This window comes from Lampetra fluviatilis, chromosome 80, assembly GCF_964198595.1.
Source record: "Lampetra fluviatilis chromosome 80, kcLamFluv1.1, whole genome shotgun sequence".
NCBI lineage: Eukaryota > Metazoa > Chordata > Hyperoartia > Petromyzontiformes > Petromyzontidae > Lampetra > Lampetra fluviatilis.
This window is the reverse complement of record NC_136354.1, coordinates 1,295,039-1,319,611: the sequence shown is the minus strand read 5'-3', so window position 1 is coordinate 1,319,611 and position 24,573 is coordinate 1,295,039. Positions and strand designations below refer to the sequence as shown.

General features: G+C 52.0%; 1 pseudogene; it reads left to right on the top strand.

Moving 5' to 3' along the window:
* Nucleotides 1-2,459: 2,459 nt before the first annotated feature.
* LOC144953666 (uncharacterized) lies at nucleotides 2,460-16,989 on the top strand (annotated as a pseudogene).
* The last annotated feature ends 7,584 nt before the right edge of the window (nucleotides 16,990-24,573 follow it).

Genomic DNA, 24,573 nt, shown 5'->3' with positions numbered 1-24,573 from the left:
TATATAATATAATGTTGTGTTTGTGATGTAAGAGAATAAAGTTTAGATGGAAGCATATTATATAGTTTTTACGACGTAGAATTGTAATGTATTACTTACTGTTAGTAACTCCGCTTATTGTAGAGTATATTTAGTATACTGATGATACTATGTAGTTTATACTTTAGTTGTTTATTTGGTGGTTTTAGTTACTGCAGCTACTTACTATTAACACTCCTTCCCTTTATTAATGCTACCCCTATCCCCTCCCTTTGATGCTGCTAATCCTGCATAATGCACGGGCATAAGTAGTACTAATCACATACCTGCATTTCCCATAAATATGCTAAATCCTCTTGATATGCTAATTATTTTGTCAAGGCGCCCTTTCCCCCCCTTCCAACCCAGCTTAAATATATGCTCCAAGCATGGTGTACTGTTTCATTCAGACGCTGTCGCCTCGACAGACCTGGTTTTCACATGATGACGGCTGCTTGCGTTGTGGCCGAAACGCCGTGAGAATTATTTTATTATCTTTTATTTTTATTATTTTATTACTTCCTTTCCACGTGACTTTACCGAAAGAACCAAGAAGATGAATCCCTGCAGTCACGAAAGCTTTAAATCGATACCCAATTCAAGGCAAGACGCACACGGTTGTCACGCTCGACATCCACCTTCCCAACAGCCAGTTCGTAACTTACGCTGGAACCGCTGATCCACAGCAAGTCTTGGATAATGCTCGCCATACGAAGCTCACGAGTATATACACACCGCCCGCGAAGCGGGCGGCGACTGCTAGTCTTAAATATCTACGCTGGTTTGGTCTTCTGCGTGCGTGTCTGGACGTTTTCCAAAAGTGTAATGCAAATACGGGCCCATGATTGGACAAAACCCACACAGCTCACTTTGATTCGATAAAAATAAATAAAACAGCCGGAACAGAGCAAAAGCTCACTTTGATTCGATAAAAATAAATAAATAAAACGGCCGGAAGAGAGCGTCTATTCGGTCAACATTTCCACTACTTTCACGCAACACCATAATCAGAGTAATGGTCGCAACGGAAAATCTACAGTAGGTACAGTGTTGCAGTTGCACCCGCCGAACACAAGCAGAAGCACACAGAAGGTAAGCGGTGTGTGATAGCATAGGTCTGGCAAGGTCTGCGCCGCAGTGGTGCAGTGCACTGTGGGCACAGACCCTGCGCTGTGTGAGTGTGGTGTGTATGCAAGTGTGCGAATAGTAGTTACGGTAATATTACGTATATTTATGTAAAAAATGGGTGCTGCGTGCTGCGATTAGTGGAGTCCCCAAACAACTTTACCTTACTAGTAGGCAGGGGTCGCTATGCAGTGAGTCTTAGCGGACTGAGCTGGCAGCTTCACCTGCAGGGACCACGGCCAGTTGCGTAGCGCCCCCTACAGTTTCGGGAGTTCCGCCCATGGGTCAATACCCCCATGCGGCAACCGAGCTCACGGTTTGATGGGTACAGTGGGTACTTTTCGGTTTATCTGGCTTATTACCATTATTATGTATTGACGTTCATCACGTCTCCATGGACGGCTTGCTGTCTACTTCGGTTGTGTAATTGAGATGTTGTGCATGGTGCTGCTAGTAAGGGCATGTGTTGCATAATATGCAGCATGTGTCCGCGTATCATATTTGGCACGGATGCAGTTGGCGTTACTGTACATTTTTCATGTTTTTGAGTGCCAATCCCATACACTTTGAAATGTAATAAACTGTCAAAAAAGGTTGCAGCCCGGCCCCCGCCACTGTCACTCTCTGGCCGCTGCACAAGGCATATCGGAATTTGCGACATGCTAAAACAATGAGTACAGTGTGACACCGCCCGGGTAACTCTCGGGATCAAAATGCGCATTGGAAAGTGATCGCTTTATTGAGATGATTATGGTACTACCACAGGGTATTGTGAACGGTTCACGAGGAGGAGAGGTCTGGATTTGTAAGTCTCACAGTACCGGTAAGAAGCGCCGGGTGGGGGATGCCCTCCACTGGGGTACAAATTCTGTCATTATAGTATACGATCATGCAATGTTTCTATCTGCAAGCTTTCATAACTGAAACGATCCCCGTTATTGTTCGATTGTGAAATGGAGTGACGCACACCTCTGATACCATATGTGAGGAACCCTAAAATCTGATGCATGCGTAAAACACCCACAATGGGAATACGTAAACGTAAAAACACCAACAAAATACATTTTTATATAAGAAAAAAATAGGTGGCCCCATAGCGGATCTGTCTGTGTGTGTACATACAGACGGAGGATGCAGGGGCCAACCTGTGTGCGACCGGAACGGTACCATTGCTGACCAATGTCACTGTGGATGGCGCACACGCTGACGCACACCGGAGCTGTGTCTTTGCGATGCAAGGCCATGGTGGATGGTGGAGCGCATATGGATGGTGCGTTACGAATAAAATAAAACAAAACAAACCGCTGGAAGCAGCCATGCGAGCAGGCTACCTTGAGAGCGATCGCGAATGGGTTGCGTGTCTGGAAGAAGCCTCGCTCTTTCAGATGCCGTACCAGCTTCGTCAACGATTCTACTGTATTCCATGCCAGCAGATACGAAGGCTCTCTGGGATAAATTCTACGACGAATTGGCTCGCGATTACGAGTACCAGTACCGCGAGCTGACCAACAAAGAAGAAATGGTAAAGTTCAAGACCCTTCACAGCCTCCACGAGTTCCTCATGGCAGGTGGGATGGCTCTGTCGGACTTTGACGACCTCCCGCAGCTTTCCGAGTACCCACATTTGGTCTTGGACTCGCTGCTTGAGAACAACCATATCCGCTGCGAATTGAAAGGATATGATAGAAACGAGCTACAAGACATCGTAGAACGTGCTGACAGACTCAACACGAACCAGAGAGAAATCTACGACGAAATTGTTGGCTCAGTCGAAGACCGTAAACCCGATCAAAATCTGTTCTTCATCGATGGTCCGGGCGGCACGGGGAAGTCCACGCTGCTCAACCATGTGCTGGTGAAGATATGTCTTCAAGGCAAGATTGCGATTGCTGTTGCTTCCAGCGGCATTGCCTCGCTGCTGCTTCCAGGTGGCCGTATCGCGCATTCCACGTTCAAGATCCCGTTGAAACCGACGAACAAATCCACATGCTTCATTCGCAAACAGTCCAAGCTCAAAGCATTTATCAAGGAGGCAAGTCTTATCGTTTGGGATGAAGCCCCAATGACGCACCGATTTGCGTTTGAAGTGGTGGATCGCACGCTTCGCGATATTTTGGACAATCTGCATGAACCGTTTGGAGGCAAAATGGTTGTCCTGTCCGGTGACTTTCGACAGATTCTGCCAGTTGTCAAGAAAGGAACACCAGCTGATACTGTGGATGCGTGTTTCAAGTCGTCCGACCTGTGGTCCCACATCAAGCAAGTTCATCTGACTGTGAACATGAGAGTCCAGTGCGCAGAGAACCAAGAATCAGCTGCAGAACTGGCTGCCTTTTCAGAATTTCTTTTGAAAGTCGGAGAGGGTAGGCATGAAGTTGATCCAGACCTCGGTCCGGATTGCATGAAGATTCCACGTGCCATGGTGATCGACAATCCTGCATACGACCCAAACATCGACGGAGATGAGGACGGCAATCATCTGCCCGTTCCACTCGGGTTGAAGAGGATTGTCAATGCCATGTACAGTGCAGATGAATTGAATGACCCTACGGTGGCAACGAACGACTATGTCGCTCGCCGCACTTCTGACGCCGACCAACGCCGCTGTGCAGCGAGTGAATGAGGCTGTCTCGGATCGCCTCAGAGAAGCTCCACAAGTGTACCTGTCTACAGATTCGGTTGAGGACGACGAGAGAGCAGGGTCAGCATTCTTTGAGACAGAGGTCCTCAACTCGGTGAACATCAACGGGGTTCCGCCACACAAGTTGATCCTCAAGAAAGGCATCCCAGTGATGATGATGCGCAACTTGAACCCGGACGCTGGCCTGTGCAACGGAACACGGCTTCGCATCGTGGAAATGAAGCCGCATGTCATTCGCGCGACTATCATGACAGGAACCCATAACGGTAAGGAGGTGTTGATCCCTCGGATCATCTTCATCAGCGACGACGACATGAAGGACTTCCAATTTCGACTTCGGCGCAAGCAGTTCCCCATTGTCCCAGCCTTCGCGATGACCATCAACAAGGCGCAAGGGCAAACTGTTCACAACCTGGGATAATATCTACCAACGCCATGCTTCTCGCACGGCCAACTGTACGTGGCACTATCGCGAGTCACGGCAAGATCCAACATCACGGCGCTTATTGAGGGACCTGACGACGAGGAGGAAGACGGAGTGTACACGAAGAATATCGTGTATCGCCAGATATTTGAATACGTTGCATTCTATATTTTAATAAGTTGCATTCTTGACTATTGTCGATTGAGCGTCTCATAAAAATACATATAACCTCACAAAAATAAATATAAAACAATCACCAAAACATGTATATTGTGTCCAGCCACTTTCAACTCCACACCAACTAAGCATATACACACCGCCCGCGAAGCAGTTGGTGACTGCTAGAATATCTAAAGTACAGAAGTACAAGTTGCATGTAAGTATATACATTCCTGCCGATTTGTTAACACCAAATACAAGTCTTCTTGGTTATTTCCGTAAAGTCACGTAGAAGGGAAATAATAAAATAATAAAAATAAAACATAAAATAATTCTCACGACGTTTCGGCCACAACGCAAGCAGCCGTCCTCAGGTGAAGAACAGGTCTGTCGGAAAGACAGCTTCATTCAGTCACGAAAGCTTTAAACCAAATACAAGCTTGGCAAGGCAGCTAAACAACAAAAACAGTCCCAGACCACAACAAGTCAAGGCACAGTCCCTCGATCACATTGTAATTAAAAATGTAACTATTGATACACTGGTATGGTTCGAAGGTACAAATCACATTGGCAAATGTTGCTGTATCTGGCACTAATCTTATGCTTTAGAATTGTCTTTGAAGGAAGATATGCATGAGATTAAGCAAGGAGATGGCATTGGTTTTGTCACGCAGAGAAGAGCGGGGTGGACACTTGTACACAGCTCACAGCCCACACGCACATAGATACACACCATCACCAATACGGTACTGCAAGATCCGAAAATGTCCCTCAGGTGCTCACTGAGCTGCATTGGCTTCCCGTTCCTGAACTAACACATTATTAGTTCAGACTCATTACATATGTAGTATTGTAAATTACGGCGGGAGACCACTTGACGGGTAGCACACTTTATTAACTCTTCTCTTGGGCACAATGACACGTGTGGACAACTACAGCTCTTCCTTAGCCACAATAACACGTGTGGACACTACAGCTCTTCCTTAGCCACAATAACACGTGTGGACACTACAGCTCACGCTACACGTTCCACCCGGCTACCCACACACGGGCTCTCCAGCCCCGTAGCTCCCAGGGAAACCTACAGACCCACCCCAGCTTGGGTATGGGTCACGACCACTGGGTCCCGTGGCCCGGCCCTCACACGGACGTCCGGCCCCGGGTCCCAAGGTCCCGCCTCTGAGCCACACAGGGTCCCGGCCCTTACAAGGACAGCGGGACTAGGGGTCTCAGGGCCCTACCTCTTCCTCCTCCGTCTTCTGTCTTCACTGGTCACCAACTCCCCGAGCGCCCGCGCGCACCGCCTTATATAGCCCTCCGCTCCCGAGGAGACGGAGTCTATGCGGACCGCGATGTGAGCACCCACCCTAGTCGACCAATCACGACGCGCTGCCCTACGATCCGTTTTCCCAGCGCGTGTTACCACCACACAACCAATCGCCCCGCGCTGCCACACGATCACTCCCTGTCAGCGCGCGTCACCAACACACAGCCAATCACTACCACATAACCCATGACCCCGCGCTGCCCTATGATCCCTCACCGTCAGCGCGCGTCACCGACACACAGCCAATCACCACGCGCTGCCACACGATCCCTGCTTCCAGCGCGTATCACCACTACACATACAAAAGAGCTAGTCATAAATGAACCATACAACCTTGCTGATCTCATCAAGGAGCATAACGTATCATACAAACTCCAGTCTTTGTCGCAGTGAATTTTGGCTAGCTATTGAGCAAATAGATAGACAGCCCCACAGACTAAGACAGAGACTCACACGGAGACCTAAAATCTCCCACTAATAATACAATAATGATAATATTCATAACAAAGATATATGGTGTTGCGTTGTGACTGTGAAATGTAGTGATGACGGAGTCGAGTGTGGTAATTGCTTCGGTGAGGCGGTTACAGAGGTTGTATTGCTAGAAACGCTTCAGAACGTTCCGGTAAGTGTTTGTTTAAGTGTTGTTTTTACCATGTTCTGAATTCTTTTACATGACAATAAATTAGCATCCACCACAGTCTGCTGGGTTCTATAAAATTACAGAAGACCTATAATTTCACGATTTGAGACGAGTAAATTTGACTAGTGATTAATTATACCATTGCAGAGGTTTTATGCAGGAAAACATTATCGAGTCTAATGGCTCATTATCCGAAATTCTGATTCATGCCGATATTTAATTGCGGCCATGACTGGAGTTAACTGTATAATCCACACTCGTAGATAAGAAGGTGGTTGAATGAAGATCCGCACAGACGGATATGCAAACCGTCGAGTTGTCTGCATTCCCCGTTGTGATTTTTACAAATCTCTGAATGATCCAACAACCCTTGCCTCCCAAAACAGTGGATCATAGGTACAGTCCATATGGACGAAAAGGACATTAATGGCAAAAAATGAATAGAATGAAATCAGAAGAATTAAATAAATAGAATGACATGACTATAATATAATTCATAGATTGGAATCCAGGTGGGGTTGCTGAAACAACGTGGTTATTTTGGCTCGTGGATAAATCAGCCGATGCAAAACATTTCCACAGACTACCCAGCCCCCAACACCTGGTGACAAAACGCACTACCTTCTCTCTCTAAATACCACTCAAAATACAACATGATTCGTATTACAGGAACATATTTCATTATACCACATTATACGGAGGGGCTGTTATACAATGGGATCACACGGGAAAGAAACACAGTGGGCGTGGCTATGTCGGTGCACGGGAAGGTGCTCCCAGCGACGTCCGCATCGGGCAGCCTGGGGGGCTGACTCGGAGCTGGGATCCCCCGGGGCCCCACCCCTCAGCGGGGGTTTTGGTATAAAAGGGGATGAGCCGGAGGGCTCAGGGGAGAGATGTTGAAGCTAACCAGTGAAGACAGAAGATCGTCTAGATAGAGCCCTGGACTCCCCTGGATCGCCGCCCTTATCAGGGCCGAACAGGATCGAGCCAGCGGCGTGGTCCCGAGAGCCAGAGCCGGTGCTCTTGTAAGAGCTGGTCTGGGACTCCGGGTACCGTGAGCCCGACTTACCAGTGTCGGGCTAGCTAGCCTCCCCTAGCCTGTTAGTGGAGGACCAAGAGGTAGGCTAGGCATAGCTAGAGGGTGTATTCCCAGTTAGACGGGTGAGGGGGCCGATACCCCCTCCAGTGTTGTATGTCCAGTGTTGTGCTGTACCCGACACGGAATAAATATGTGTGCCTCCAACCCCGGCGTCCAAGTCTCCTGGAACATTATTACATCTGGTGTTAGAAGTGATTTGCTACGAACATGGACACGCGACGGACGGCTCGTGCCAGGGAACCGGGGGCAGAGGACACCGCTGCCGAAGTTGAGCCCGAGATGGCTGAAGGCGACGCCGAGCAGCCGGGGCCGGGTCCATCCACACCGCAGCATCTGGATGGAGGGGAGCCGTCAGCAGATGGACTGCGGCAGGCTCACGCGAGACTGGCAGAGCTACTTTACGCTGCTGCTGCCACGCTTGACCAAATTACGTGGCTGGGGGCTGGTGGACCGCCACGGAGCGACGACAGCCGACGGGCAGCACGGGTTCCCGCCACTTTCACGGAGCCGGATTTTGAATTTCCCGCCATCGCCGCAGCGACTGCTGAGGGCGTGGCCGGGCTGAGCCTCACGTCCGACGTCGGGCGTACAGTGGCTGCTACGTCATCAGGAGCGGCCAGCGCGTCACCAGTGGTGCGACTGGCGATGCCACTCATCGTTCACGCCGAAGCTGAGCCGAGTGACGGGAGCAACGGGGGGCGAACTTCGACTGTGGCCGCAGCGTTGCACCAACGTTTACCTCCCCTCAAGGAGTTCGTGGGCGAAGATGGTGACTGGGGCGGCTTTCAGCGGCGCTTCTTCGCACACCAGGAGATGGCGCAGTGGACAGATGCCGAGGCTCTCCGTGCGCTGCCGGCGATGCTTGACAGCGATGCCCTCGCCACTCTCACCTCGGCGCCGAAAGCCAAGCGCGCCACGCTGCAGATGGCGCTTCAGCTGCTGGCTGCAGTCTACGGACCACCTTCTGACTGCAGACAGCTATTCTACGATCGTCAGCGGGGTGCCAAGGAGTCGCCCCTGGCGTATCGCACAGCTCTCCTGGCACTGGCAAGAACGGCTTTCCCGCGAATGGATGACGAAGGAGTGGATGCCATGGTGACGGAGAAGATCCTCTTGCTGGCTGACAAATTGGACATTGTCGTCGTGGCGCAGGACGACGCTGAGATGTCTTCCCTCCGGGCCGCACGACACCTCCACGCCAACTTACTCTCGCAGCGACGAAAGGCCAGCAAGGCGGCGACCGGCCGTGCCGTGGCTGCAGCCACCCTCCCGGCGGAGGAAATTTGCGCCGTCGACCATCAGCTGGAGTGGAGAGCGGGAGTACGGCCGGCTCGGGACGGACCGAGCCGCCTCGACCAGCCAAAGTCATCGGGAGCGCTCCCGCGCTGCTACAATTGCGGCCTCCGGGGTCATGTGGCCTCGGGATGCCGGTCTCCTCAGCAGCGCGGGGCGACGCCTCGACAGGACGCCGCGCCTCTTCCTAAGCTCCAACAACATAACCCGGCGAGTCGCGGCACCCCACATGGTTGGCCTACGCACACACCCATCACACACTCACGCACCGCAACGAACGGGGGTCTGAAATTGCACACCGTCACGCCAACACGTACCACTGTGGGGACTAATATCCAACCCAGCCAGTGGTCCATGTTGGCCCATCGCGTTGTGGCCGCGTTGTCGGGGTCGTCAGTCGTTGTGGGGCACATTGATGGGGTTGAGGTGCGCATCCTGGTCGATAAGGGAGCATCGGCGACCATTATTTCGGAATTAATTTACAACATTCTTCCTGTTCAGAGCCGTCCTTTGCTGCCCGTTGATTTTCCGTTCTATGCTGCTAACGGGGGCTCACTTGGCATCATTGGACAAATTCGAGCGCAAATTTGTATCGGGGATATCAAATTTTCTGGCCCAATTTTTGTCTCCTCCTCGCTGGCGGTTCCGTGCCTGCTGGGGCCAATATGCCGATCCGAATCTTAGTCGACCAGGGCTGTATTGAGCTCCCGCCGGGCCGACGTATGTCATTTCTGCCGTCTCCCTCTGCCGGTCGGACGGCGTTCGCGACGGTACCGGCGCTCGTCGATAGAACGGTACGTGTACCGCCGGGGGCCCAGATGCTGGTGCCTCTTAAACTACGTCGGCCTTTCGCTAAGGGGATTGGGGACCAGGGGGTTCTGCTGGGACCGTCTAGGGTCGGGGTTAGCGGACCTCACTTAATTCCGGCCCAGACCATCGTTAAAGGGGACGGGGACCCTTTCATCGCGGTCCTCAATGTGGGGTCGCGGACGGTGGTGGTTCCACAGGGGACCGTGCTTGCGCATGCAACGCCGGTGCCCTGTGAGGAGCCCGTCGTAAATCACATAAGCGCTGCCCCTCTGCTGCGACCACATACGGACAGTGATGAGGGGTGGCTCGAGGCGCTTTGTGCGGGATCGACGGACCTGTCAGACTTACAGCGTCAAAAGCTTAACACTGCAGCGTGAATTTTCCGACGTTTTCAGTCGGAACAAATACGATCTGGGCTGTACTCATCTGCTGCGTCACCATATTGATATGGGTGACAGCGCGCCAATACGCCAGAATCCTTTTCGGTTAAGTCCCGCCGAAACGGACCATGTCAAATCGGCCTTTGATGACATGTTAGCCGCCGACATCATTTCTCCTTCTACCAGCCCTTGGGGAGCGCCGATTGTCTTAGTAAAAAAACATGACGGCTCGTTGCGGTTTTGCGTCGATTTTCGTCGCCTCAACAAAATTTCTGTTGCCGACGCATACCCGCTCCCACGGATGGACGAATCGGTTGACGCCTTGGCGGGGGCACGATTCTTCTCCACATTGGATTTGCTTTCGGGATTCTGGCAGCTTCCTCTGGACGATGATTCGAAACCCAAAACTGCATTCCGTACACCGCACGGCCTGTTCCAATTCAACCGGTTGCCGATGGGACTCCACTCAGCGCCGGCAACTTTCCAGCGATTGATGGAATTGGTCTTGGATGGGTTACAATGGGACTCGTGCTTGATTTATTTGGATGACGTTATCGTCTTTAGCAAAACATTCGACGAACATCTCCAGAGGTTGCGGGCGGTTTTCCTCAAAATGCGGGCTGCTAATTTGAAATTTAAACCCCAGAAGTGTCATTTGTTACGTGAATCTGTGCGTTATTTGGGACACTCAGGTATTGCTACCGATCCCGCCAAAAAGCAGTGTGTCAGCTCCTGGCCGACTCCCACCTCTGTGGGAGAGGTCAGGAGTTTCGTTGGATTCGCGTCGAATTACCGACGGTTTGTCGCGGATTTTGCAACGATTGCAAAGCCCTTACATGCTTTGACATCGAAGGGGGTCCGGTTTCACTGGGGACAGGAGAATGAGGCTGCTTTCCGATCCCTCCGGGACGCTCTGGTAAAGGCTCCTCCTTTGGTTTACCCTGATTTTTCCAAACCCTTTTTGCTCGACACGGACGCGAGCAACACGGGAATTGGGGGCGTGCTTTCACAGGTGGTTGACGGCGTGGAACGGGTAGTAGCATACGGTAGTCGGGTGTTGTCTCCAGCGGAGCAAAGATATTGTGTCACCCGTCGGGAACTGTTGGCAATTGTTAACTTCATCCAACAGTATCGCCCATATCTGTACGGTCGGCATTTCACCGTCCGCACAGATAATGCGGCACTACAGTATGCCCTGCGAGTTCAACAACCATTGGGACAATTGTCTCGATGGTTGGAGATTCTCCAGGACTTCGATTTCTAAACTACGTACCGTAAGGGCGTTCGCCACACCAATGCGGACGCTCTGTCATGGCTGCCAACCACCTCCGAATGCGCATGCCTCCTGGGGTCGGGGCGTTGCAGGCCTCCGAGCAACATGTCCATTCCGGTCCTGGCGGCTGCCGCTGACGCAACGTCGATGACGGGTTCGATTGCACAACAGGGAAAAGATTCCTTGCTGGGGTTGCCTGTTGCTGAATGGGGGCGCCTCCAGATGGAGGACACCTCCCTCTTCACGTTGCGTCGTCGCGTCGGAAGTGCTGGGCGGGAGAGGGGTGATGTCGACTCATGGGAGATGGTCCAGGGTCTGTTAATGCATTGGGACGGGAGATCCCATCGACACCGGCTGGTGGTCCCTTCTGTTTTGCGGGGTAAGGTGGTGTGGGCCGCGCATGAGCGTCTCCTCCACCTGGGGACTCAAAAGACCCTCGCCATGCTCCAGCTGGATTTTTTTTGGCCGGGCATGACAAGGGATGTCGGGGATCTGTTGGGGTCATGTCCTCGGTGTGCGCAACGTAAACCACCAGCACGGGAGTCTAACCCGCCTTTGCAATCCATCAGAGTTTCCAGGGTCAACGTGCTTGTCGCGCTTGATATTCTGGGCCCATTCCCTGCTACCCCCAGGGGCAACAGATACCTGTTGACCGGGGTGGAATATTTTACGTGCTGGCCTATGGCCTGGCCCCTTGCCAACCAGTCGGCAGCAGCCATCGCGGAGGCCTTTGTCCAGGGATACGTCCTGGACAAAGGTGCTCCGGAGCGGCTGCTGACCGACCAGGGCAAACATTTTTCTGGTAAACTTCTCCAAGAGGTCTGTGAGCTCCTGGGAACGAAAAAAATTCGTACCTCCCCATATCATCCGCAAACTGACGGGATGGTGGAGCGTCTGCATCGAACCATCACGTCAATGCTGTCCCAACAGGTCTCGGACTCACAGACCGATTGGGACCTTCAAATTCAAGGGGTGTTGGCAGCATATACAATGGCTCCCCATGCGGCAACGGGATTTTCCCCCTTCTTCCTGATGTATGGCCGCGAACCTAACCCACCTGTTCAGACCCAGCTGCAGATCTCCACGCCGCGGGGTAAATCTAAATTGGCCGCCCATGTGAAATTTAATATTGCTAAATTAACAGAGGCATGGGAGGCTGCTATGAAAAATTCCGACCTCCGCCAGAAGGCTAACGAGAGGCTCAGGCTGGGTCGGGCGCACGTGCTGCTGTGGAAACCAGGTGACAGGGCATGGTTACACTGTCCCCAAGTACCACTTGCAACCTCCTCTAAACTGGTGCGGCCGTGGCGGGGTCCTGTGGAGGTGGTTCAGGTTTTGCGGCCTCAGTGTGTACGTATCAAATTGGGGAAGCGGCAGTGGTTTGTGCACCCCTCCAGATTGAAACCGTTCGTTGTGGTCCGAGTTCCCACTTCACACACGCGTGGCCAAACATGTGGGGGGTCTGCCGACTCCCAGGGTCCGCCTCCGCTGCTCTCACCTAACGTGCTGCCGGCTGTCCCGCCCCCAGGTGCACTGGGAGTGACGGGCTCACGCCCGCCAACCCCTCCTGGGGATGCCGAGGGTCACGCGGCAACAGAAACTGACTCACTCGGACACAGACGGTTGCCACCCAACAGTCCGCCATCCGGGGTTGCCCCGTGTGACGGGCCTGCTGCAAGAACGCGCGCGAAAATGCGCAGACTTTTGTGATGCCCGGAGGATTGCATATATGTTGTGTTCACTGTGTGTTGTGTGTGTGCTGTGTTTTCCTGATAATTGTATATATGGTGCTCTTACAGAATTCGTATTTATTCGGGGGGGGGGGGGGTGCGTCGGGTTATTTTCTCTTCTTGCTGTTGTTGTTCTTGTTGTTGTTCTTGTTGTCGTTATTGTTGAAAAAAATTGTGAGGCACACGCGGGTTCATGGGGTAAATACACTTTTATTGTCGTATTGTTGCAGCTGGGACGGCTGCGAGCTGTACAGGGGGGGGGTGATGTAGGGGTGTTACGGAGGGGCTGTTATACAATGGGATCACACGGGAAAGAAACACAGTGGGCGTGGCTATGTCGGTGCACGGAAAGGTGCTCCCAGTGACGTCCGCATCGGGCAGCCTGGGGGGCTGACTCGGAGCTGGGATCCCCCGGGGCCCCACCCCTCAGCGGGGGTTTTGGTATAAAAGGGGATGAGCCGGAGGGCTCAGGGGAGAGATGTTGAAGCTAACCAGTGAAGACAGAAGATCGTCTAGATAGAGCCCTGGACTCCCCTGGATCGCCGCCCTTATCAGGGCCGAACAGGATCGAGCCAGCGGCGTGGTCCCGAGAGCCAGAGCCGGTGCTCTTGTAAGAGCTGGTCTGGGACTCCGGGTACCGTGAGCCCGACTTACCAGTGTCGGGCTAGCTAGCCTCCCCTAGCCCGTTAGTGGAGGACTAAGAGGTAGGCTAGGCGTAGCTAGAGGGTGTATTCCCAGTTAGACGGGTGAGGGGGCCGATACCCCCTCCAGTGTTGTATGTCCAGTGTTGTGCTGTACCCGACACGGAATAAATATGTGTGCCTCCAACCCCGGCGTCCAAGTCTCCTGGAACATTATTACACATCTACTGGTAGTTACCCCTGTACAGTTTTAGCACTGGTAGATTGCGCACTGCGCAGACAATAGCGGCAATACGGTAACGCAATTGCCTCCTGGCAACAAAGCCATTGGAAGTTTGAAACAAAGCGCATGGTTGCGACTGTATACCGGAAGTGCTCAGCCAATAGCAGCGGCCTAAGGGACTCAGCAATTATGATTCCACGTCTGGTAGATGCTTGTACAGGTAGGAACAATGTTCCACACTGCCCACCAGGGATTTATTGTCTGTCTGTCTGACTGTCTGTCTGTCGTGCATAAATAAATATATAACATAAACAGCTCTTTGATTGGTGGAGACCTACTGCCGGGTACGGAGAGGGGAGGTGCCTAAGGGAGGAGGGTCAGGGGAGGGGCCTAAGGAAGGGGGGAGTCAGGAGAGGGCCCTTGGGGGGGGGGTCAGTGGAGGGGCCTGAGGGAGAGGGGGTCAGGGGAGGGGCCTAAGGGGGGGGGTCAGGGGAGGGGCCTAAGGATATGGGGGTGTGGGTGTTCAGGGGAGGGGCCTAAGGGAAGAGGGGTCAGGGGAGGGGCCTTAGGGAGGGGGGGGGCGATAGTTAAGGGGGCTGTCTGCCTGGCTACCTAAAGTCAAGTTATTTTTTATACATACAGGTAGGAACAACAGGTTCCACACTGCCCACCAGGGATTATTTGTCTGTCTGTCTGTCGTGCATCTTATTCGCTGCATTAACTCTCCTATGCCACTCGAGGCCATCTTGGTGCCAGTCCTTTCCCACCCCACCACCTCTGTGCTCTCTCCCTCCCCCACCGATGGTGCTTCAAACAATGGCGAATAGGCTTCAACATAAATATTAAGAGTCTTCTATTAAGAGTCTTCAAGGCGGTACGTGACTCCACAGATATTTGCTTTATCACTAAAAACACCATGAGTATAATGATAAGCTTTTTTCTCGTATCTCTTGACGCAGAATAAGCTGCCTATGCACATATAATATCGTATTGTAAGTTAGAGTACTGGCGAAGCGTACTCAGTTTTTTGTATCTCCTGCACTTTTATTATCGATTTGTACCGTTTGCTTATGGAATATTGTATTGATTCCTAAGTCATGGAATCTATAATCTTCTACTTTTTGAGTACTTGATCAAACTGCGTGGCGCATGGCACGCATTTTTACAGACGCATGTTGCAATGTCATTGTTCTGATCATTATAGATACAATATAAACAATATAATAAACGTACACCACTTGGTCAAGCCACTGCTAGATGAAGGCCTAACCACGCCATGTCAGTCATTGAGCTGGTTTTGACAATACTTCACTCCGGTCATTGTGGGTGTGCTGAAGATTGGTAATGGTTTTTTTAATAGTCTTTTGTGCATGCAATTATCGCAACACCCTTAAAAATTCAATGAACATCCCTAACTGGACATGTGTGCATGGTGGCAATGGCTGCCTGTGACCATGTTTACGATTCAACTGGAGTCCCCCCCCACTCCCAGCACACTTTCCAGTTTTTCAATTAATTATTATAGATTTACAGTCATTATTTCATTATTTTTATTTCATTTTGACCATCTCTATTATAATTCATACAGTTATTTTTTGGTTACTTTACTTTCTCCTCAATGCAACATTGCAAAAATGCAAGTAGAGTTTTAATTAGGCTTGGCCAAGACACATCGTGGCTAAAAGGGATAATAGCTAGTGGACAGAACTTGGGATGGAATGTCAACCGATGGAGAAAACACGTGTGAGAAAATAACCACCACAGAGATGAAGCAATGAGATCATCTCATGCGCATGAGCTGGGTGGATCACAAGATCATGAGGGATGGTGACAATATCGGGGAAAATATTGCGGAACCTTTTCTCCCAGCAGTAGATTGAGCATGGCTGATGATGATGATGAACATTGGCATGTAATGTACATGCATTGTAAATAATCTAATCTCACGTGACTTGTTTATTTGTCAGGAGCATAATCAATTTCAGTTGATGAATTTATTTTACGTGCCTATTCAACGCTTTGGATAGTTGCTACATTTGTGGGTAAGACACGAGGTTGCCATTTCTTAATTTGAAAAAAATAGGTTTGGCATTTCTTATTTATAAATTATTCTGACATGATACATACATCGTGAGTGTGAAAAAGGAAAATTGACAGTATTTTATTATTATACAGATATTATTGACAGTATTTGAATCTTATACAGGGAGGAACAACAGGTTCCACACTGCCCTCCAAGGATTATTTGGCTGTCTGTCGTGCATATTTGTCTGTCGTGCACTCTGCGCAGTTCAGTGACTGTGACTGTCTTGGCATATTGCAGTTTGCTTAACTGCAAAAGTTTTCTGGCGCGATCGCCGACGTTCAGTGAAACCATCGGCGGTGTGGACAAAGTGGATATGTTCGCAACCATCGGCGACGTCTGGCCACAGTACGGCGGCGGGCGCACAAAAAAGGACGAGATGCCCGAAGAACGTGCTGCCCGACTGGAGCGCGCGCGCGTCTCGTTGGCTGCCCGACGTGCCACGCCCCAGACGCCCAAAGAGCGTGCTGCCCGACTGGAGCGCGCACGCGTCGCGAAGGCCGAGAAGCGACGTGTCAGTGTCGATACTGAGGACGCCATGCTGGCGTCTCTGGCCGAGACCGCTCTCGCTGAGCAGGACCCTAGTGAGGAGACCGTCAGGTTCCTGGCGAAGTCGCAAAATTTCGCGAAGGATCCGCGTCTGGCGCTGCTGTATTTCCACCTGTGCGCAAACCATCCCGACGCCTTTGTTTTCAATGATTAGAACCTGCATGGGCCTAACGGACCCGTGGTCTGCGAGCTGATCCTGCGAGCCATTGGCGGCGCGGTAGGCCACGACGACGCTGTGCCCTGTCAGCGCAGTGCGGCCGCCCGTGACCCCGGCACGGGGCACATCGCGGCGTGCGCGTCGTGCAATGAGTTTCTCTTTGAGGACAATAAGACCATCGTCGACGCTGGCCCCGTCGAACAGCTTCCCATTGTGTTCCGCCTCACCAATGAGCAAGTCGCCGAGCAGTGCACCCTGCCGGAGCATCTCGTTGAACGGCACGTCTCCGTGCTGCGCGTGAACGACGTCCGGTACCATCTCAATCCGGATCTCATGCCCGACATCAACAACGTCGTCCTGTGCTCGACCTGTACAAAAAATCCGGCCGATCACGACTTCAGCAAGTTGTAGCTGTTACTATTGCATCAGATGATGATTGTTGATTTATTGGTGTAGGTCTTTAAGTTCATGTAGCTGTTGCAGCAGGTCGCGCCTGTGCTGTGACGCCGCCTCCTGCGTGTACCACGCGCGCCAATCCACCTGACCTGGTCCTTGAACGGCCACGATGTTGTCGTAATGGCACACCAGGTGCATGATGTTGAGCAGGGCATAGACGCCGCAGTCGTAGCCATTCGATTGCTGCGGCACAAGCACCGTGGTGATTGCCACGGTGGTGATCGCCACCGGCGTGCTCACCGATTCGGCGCGCACGACCCGGTCCACCACCGTGCTGGCAAAGGCCGCGATGTTTTTGGCGTTGCGCGACTGCCCGCATGCAGCCATTGAGTCTAACAGCTTGGCAGTCGACCTTGGTGGGCACGTGGCATTGACGATGACCAAGATCTGACAGTGCGACTGGTCGTGGATCGGTATGATCCACACCGGCCTGGAAGACACGCCATCGAAGACGCAATTCAAGTCGTCGAGATGGCCCGCCAAGAACTTTGTGTACAGGAACGTGTTAAACAGGTGGTCGTATGCCGCTCGCGGCAGGCAGTAGAACTGCCCGAACAGGTTGATGATGGTGTCGTTCAACCACTGGCCAGGTTGTAAGCAGCGGAAATCGTTCGGGAACAGCCTTCCGTACCCCGGAACGAAGACAACGTGTTCGACCGAGACAGGGGGCGGACAACGTGGAGTGACGCCGGGCGGAGGTGGGCTTGGTCGCCGCTTCACCGCCACAGCAGACTCTTGCGGCATCGGAGCTGGCTCCTCCGGCCGCGACCGTTTCCCGCGCGGGACGAGTGGCTTGCGAGCCTGTGGTCCCGCGCGTGGTTGCGACATGCCGTTTTTGCCAATGTCCATTCGCCATTTCGTCGAATGTATATTTGGCCGCAACGTGCCCTTGGACAATCCCTTGCCCAGAAGGAACAAAGACGCGAAAACCGCCGACATGAGGACGTCGTTCTCGTCTCACTCGACGATTGGGTCTTCGCCGCGTGAAACCACCGCGATAGGAGGGGGAACACGATCTCCGGCATTCTTGTCGTCGGGGTGAATGATGTAGTTCAGCGCCTGCAGCGCCAGGTTGACGCCGCCACTGAGGAGAGATTGTTTGGGCAAGACCGCCGCGTGAACAAGGTCACAGCCCGCGTTGCTGGCCGGCGACTCTGGCACGTCGTTGTTGACATCGTCATCGTCCACGTGCGCATTCATTGCAGCGACGTCAACATCGTCATTGCAGATGGCGTCGTTCTCGATGGCGGCACCCTCCTCGTCCAGGCATCGGCACATTTCGGAGGAATTGTCGATGGTAATGCCGTCGAATCGCGGATGTTTGACCCCGGTCCAGAACTCGAGCCACTGGTATGCTCCGGTGACCTCGATGTTGTACATGTCGCGGAAACGAGCCTGCACCTTCCGCCAGGCGTCGCGCGGTCCGAGAAAGGTCACCTGCGGGCGTTGCACCGGGGAAACCCGGGGCAGCACGTTGGCCACCTCGACAGGACCGTCTTGCATGAAACAAATGGCGTTCCCCGTTGAGTGGCTGGCCCTTATCAAGATGTCAATATTGAAGGCTCGGGCGGGTAAAATCGCGTTGAGCGTCGTGCTGTTCACTTTGGGCAGCGACCCCCGCCGACCATAGTCGTGCCCGTTGTAGAGGCTGAAGTCGTGATCGGCCGGATTTTTCGCACAGGTCGAGCACAGGACGACGTTGTTGATGTCGGGCACGAGATCCGGATTGAGATGGTACCGGACGTCGTTCATGCGCAGCACGGAGACATGCCGTTCAACGAGATGCTCCAGCAGGGTGCACTGCTCGGCGACTTGCTCATTGGTGAGGCGGAACACAATGGGAAGCTGTTCCATGGGGCCCGCGTCGACGATGGTCTTATTGGCCTCAAAGAGAAACTCATTGCACGACGCGCACGCCGTGATGGGCCCCGTGCCGGGGTCACGGGCAGCCACACTGCGCTGACAGTGCACAGCGTCGTCGTGGCCTACCGCGCCGCCAATGGCTCGCAGGATCCGCTCGCAGACCGCGGGTCCGTTAGGCCCATGCAGGCTCTCATCCATTGAAAACAAAGGCGTCGGGATGGTTTGCGCACAGGTGGAAATACAGCAGCGCCAGACGCGGATCCTTTGCGAAATTTTGTGACTTCGCCAGGAACCTGACGGTCTCCTCACTAGGGTCATGCTCAGCGAGAGCGGTCTCGGCCAGAGACGCCAGCATGACGTCCTCAGTATCGACACTGACACGTCGCTTCTCGGCCTTCGCGACGCGCGCGCGCTCCAGTCGGGCAGCACGCTCTTCGGGCGTCTGGGGCGCGGCACGTCGGGCAGCCATCGAGACGCGCGCACGCTCCAGTCGGGCAGCACGCTCTTCGGGCGTTTGGGGCGCGGCACGTCGGGCAGCCAACGCGACGCACGCGCGCTCCAGTTGGGCAGCACGCTTTTTGGGCGTCTGGGGCGCGGCACGTCGGGCAGCCAACGAGTCGCGCGCGCGCTCCAGTCGGGCAGCACGCTCTTCGGGCATCTCGTCTTTTATTGTGAGCCCGCCGCCGAACTGTGGCCAGACGTCGCAGATGGTTGCGAACATCCCCACTTTCTCCACACCGCCGATGGTTGCACTGAACGTCGGCGATCGCGCCAGAAAACTTTTGCAGTCAAGCAAACTGCAATATGCCAAGACAGTCACAGTCACTGAACTGCGCAGAGTGCACGACAGACAAATATGCACGACAGACAGCCAAATAATCCTTGGTGGGCAGTGTGGAACCTGTTGTTCCTCCCTGTATAAGATTCAAATATTGTCAATAATAGCTGTATTATAATAAAATACTGTCAATTATCCTTTTTCACACTCACGATGTATGTATCATGTCAGAATAATTTATAAATAAGAAATGCCAAACCTATTTTTTTCAAATTAAGAAATGGCAACCTCGAGTCTTACCCACAAATGTAGCAACTACCCAAAGCGTTGAGTAGGCACGTAAAATAAATTCATCAACTGAAATTGATTATGCTCCTGACAAAGAAACAAGTCACGTGAGATTAGATTATTTACAATGCATGTACATTACATGCCAATGTTCATCATCATCAGCCATGCTCAATCTACTGCTGGGAGAAAAGGTTCCCCAATATTTTCCCCGATATTGTCACCATCTCTCATGATCTTGTGATCCACCCAGCTCATGCGCATGAGATGATCTCATTGCTTCATCTCTGTGGTGGTTATTTTCTCACACGTGTTTTCTCCATCGGTTGACATTCCATCCCAAGTTCTGTCCACTTGCTCTTATCCCTTTTAGTCACGATGTGTCTTGGCCAAGCCTAATTAAAACTCTACTTGCATTTTTGCAATGTTGCATTGAGGAGAAAGTAAAGTAACCAAAAAATAACTGTATGAATTAAAATAGAGATGGTCAAAATGAAATAAAAATAATGAAATAATGACTGTAAATCTATCACAATTAATTGAAAAACTGGAAAGTGTGCTCGGAGTGGGGGGGGACTCCAGTTGAATCGTAAACATGGTCACAGGCAGCCATTGCCACCATGCACACATGTCCAGTTAGGGATGTTCATTGCATTTTTAAGGGTGTTGCGATAATTGCATGCACATAAGCCTATTAAAAAAAAGCATTACCAATCTTCAGCACACCCACAATGACCGGAGTGAAATATGGTCAAAACAAGCTCAATGACTGACATGGCGTGGTTAGGCCTTCATCTAGCAGTGGCTTGACCAAGTGGTGTACGTTTATTATATTGTTTATATTGTATCTATAATGATCAGAACAATGACATTGCAACATGCGTCTGTAAAAATGCGTGCCATGCGCCAAGCAGTTTGATCAAGTACTCAAAAAGTAGATTATAGATTCCATGACTTAGGAATCAATACAATATTCCATAAGCAAACGGTACAAATCGATAATAAAAGTGCAGGAGATACAAAACACTGAGTACGCTTCGCCAGTACTCTAACTTACAATACGATATTATATGTGCATAGGCAGCTTATTCTGCGTCAAGAGATACGAGAAAAAAGCTTATCAATATACTCATGGTGTTTTTAGTGATAAAGCAAATATCTGTGGAGTCACGTACCGCCTTGAAGACTCTTAATATTTACGTTGAAGCCTATTCGCCATTGTTTGAAGCACCATCGGTGGGGGAGGGAGAGAGCACAGAGGTGGTGGGGTGGGAAAGGACTGGCACCAAGATGGCCTCGAGTGGCATGGGAGAGTTAACGCAGCGAATAAGATGCACGACAGACAGACAAATAATCCCTGGTGGGCAGTGTGGAACCTGTTGTTCCTACCTGTATGTATAAAAAATAACTTTACTTTAGGTAGCCAGGCAGACAGCCCCCTTAACTATCGCCCCCCCTCCCTTAGGCCCCTCCCCTGACCGCCCTTCCTTTATGCCCCTCCCCTGAACACCCCCCCGCCATATCCTTAGGCCCCTCCCCTGACCCCCCCCCCTTAGGCCCCTCCCCTGACCCCCCCTCCCTCAGGCCCCGCCGCTGACCCCCCCCCCCCTCAGGCCCCTTTCCTGACTCCCCCCTTCCTTGGCCCCTCCCCTGACCCTCCTCCCTTAGGCACCTCCCCTCTCCAGTACCCGGAAGTAGGTCTCCACCAATCAAAGAGCTGTTATGTTATATATTTATTTATGCACGACAAACAAACAGACAGTCAGACAGACAGACAGACAATAAATCCCTGGTGGGCAGTGTGGAACATTGTTCCTACCTGTATAAGTGCACCTAGCATGGCACAAGCACCGTGTTCACTTCAAGGCCACAGTACCCTGAGTCACATAGCCTCATGCACCCTGCTGAGGCATCAAGTGTGCATGCCTTGCAATAGGTATCTACTTGGTGTTTAAACATCTTTATACCTACGGAAAAATTGAGTCTTCTGCCGTTGCCGATCATTGCTAAAACGCTGTGGACTCTCGTGATATTGTCTTTTCCGAGACCAAGGTGCTCTGCAAACTTTCTGGCTACCATCAGAGGTTTGTGCACGAAGCCATCCAGATATACAAACACAGACATAACTTCAACCGTGATGATGGGTACAAACTGAGTAATCATTGGAAAGATGTTATTAACCATATAAAAAAGATTTAACTACACATTTGTACCATCTTATTTGACAGGTACTATTCTACTTTACCGAGTGTTGACATCCCCAGTGTTTACCAGAATTGATTACTTTTATGCTTATTATCAGCTAACACCGGCCACAACCATGAGCCGATGTGCACCTTTGTTATCTTTTAGCCCCGCTCCCAACGCCCATCAGGCCATACCCTGGCTACCACATTCAGACAAGCCCCCCCCCCCCCTTAACTTGTATTTAAGGGCTTGTCTCTTGGATTTTTCCTCACTTGATACAGTAAATTCAGCTGTGACGGTCCCACCTGATGACAGAGACTGTGATGCCGCCTCCACGAAGCCGTTCGGCAGGCGCCCCATCCCCGACCTCGTCACCACCAAGCGACGGACCCAACCCCTCGTCCCCCTCACCTCACCTCACATGAACACACCCGCACGCATTCCCCCCCCCCCCCCATAGAGCTGGAAGGGGAGCTCACCTGATCGACCGGTTTTTATCCGAGAAACCCTTATCGGGATTAACTCTCACGGTTTCCGGCGATCAGGGAATTGGACGGCCTCCCCCGACGCTACTTTGCTCCGCGGCGCTGCGACCGGCCTTAAGATGGTATGGCCGCGGCGAGGGGCATTCGGCCACTGTGGTTGAAGCGCATCCCCCACACACACCACCCACGTGTCGACGGTGCAAGCAGTGGAGGGACGGGACAGCATGAGTAGCGGGACCGCAGGGGCTCTTGCGCATAGTCACGGATGGTTGGGATAATTACGCTTGAGCGCGCAGGCACCATTGTTAGGGAGGGAAAGGGATTAATTAGAATTTACGCCGCGCAACGCCGCACATTGATTAGCTTATCACAGGCGCCTGGAACCGCGGTGCGTGTGCTAGAGGGCGCGAGCCCATTGTTAAGGAAAAGCTGAGGGCCGCCATCCCGCTCGGAGCCGCATCCCTTTGATGTAGGGAGGATAAAAAGGGGGGCAAAGGAGAGATCTCGCTCTCACTCCAGCGCCAGGCGACAGGACGCAGCTCCAGCCAGCGACCCGAACGTCCGTGAGACGCATCGAGGTACGCTGCGAGTACGGGATCAACGAACCGCCGTGGTCACCTAACAGTGAGTAAGAAGGTGAAGTAGGATCATAGCCGATAAATAGAGAATAGATTCAGGGGTAGTAGAATAGGCCAGCCTCGTCGACTCATACTGATTTAGCATCAATTCGCAGGTAGCAAATAATAAATCATTAATAGCGAAGTGTGGCCTCGTGTGATCTCGTGAGTGGTGTGAACGCGTGTAGTGCTGCGGCTCGCCTCGTGGGAGCGCTGCGCAGAGCGGCGCGAGAGGGGGTGTCGCGTGTAGAGCTGCGTGTGTGCGCGTGCGTTCGCTCCGCGTAGGATACAGGTGCGCGATCATAACGTGAGTGGTCAGTGTGGAGTTGGAGTGCACGGAGCTGTGTGTGTGTGGGTGTGCGTACGTTCGCTCCGTGTGGGTTGCAGGTGCGCGATTAGGAAAGGGAGGTATCGTGGTAGCGTAAAGGGGGCATAATACTACTCGGTATCTAACCATGCCTACTACTCGGACCCGCAGTGGAGGGGAATCCTCGAGCGACGGCTCCCACACCATGGGTGATGAACCCAGCAGCGGTTCGCTTAGCAGCGGGGGGGCGAGTGATGATGTTAGCCCGGCCGTAAGCATTATCGAGGGAGGGATTTCGGGGGCTAGCGACCCCGACAAGACTTGTGTTGCCTCCGAAACATCGTGATTTTTTATTTTATTTCTATTATTATTTCTATTATTTATTTTATTTTTTATCTACGTGACTTTACTGAAAAAACCTAAGAGTATTAATCCTTGCAGTCACGAAAGCTTCAAATCTAGAATCTTTATACCTCCTGTGTTATTGCCAGAAAGGGTAAAAAAAAACATTTCTTGTGTCATAAGTGCGTGTAGCCATTCGCTGTTCGACCAGTGTAGAGTTTGCACGCAAGTAACAGAAGCTGACATTCATCACGGACAATCAGTATTCTGTTCAAGACGTCAAAGTCCTTCCATCTTTCAGCCACTAAGACCTGGTACACAATCTGTGCTGTTGCATGACCGAGTAACAGCATGCATAGAGAATATACGAGTAACATCGAAATAATAAAAACTTGTTTACCGGATAACCACACGCAGGGCCCTCCATAAGGTGGTGCGGGGCCCAGGGAAAATTCCACTGTGGACCCCCCAATGTCATAAAACTAAACCCTGAAAGTTTGACATCTGACACCGTGACGTCGAAGCGTGCACCCCCCCCCCCATTCTTCAACGTAAAGGTGGTGTAGTTCAGTGGTGTGTTGCAGAGAGCAGTTTTGTGGTGTCGTGGTAATTGAGGGTGTAGTCTCAAACGAGAGACAAGACAGAAAGAGAGAGACAGACTGAGACAGACAG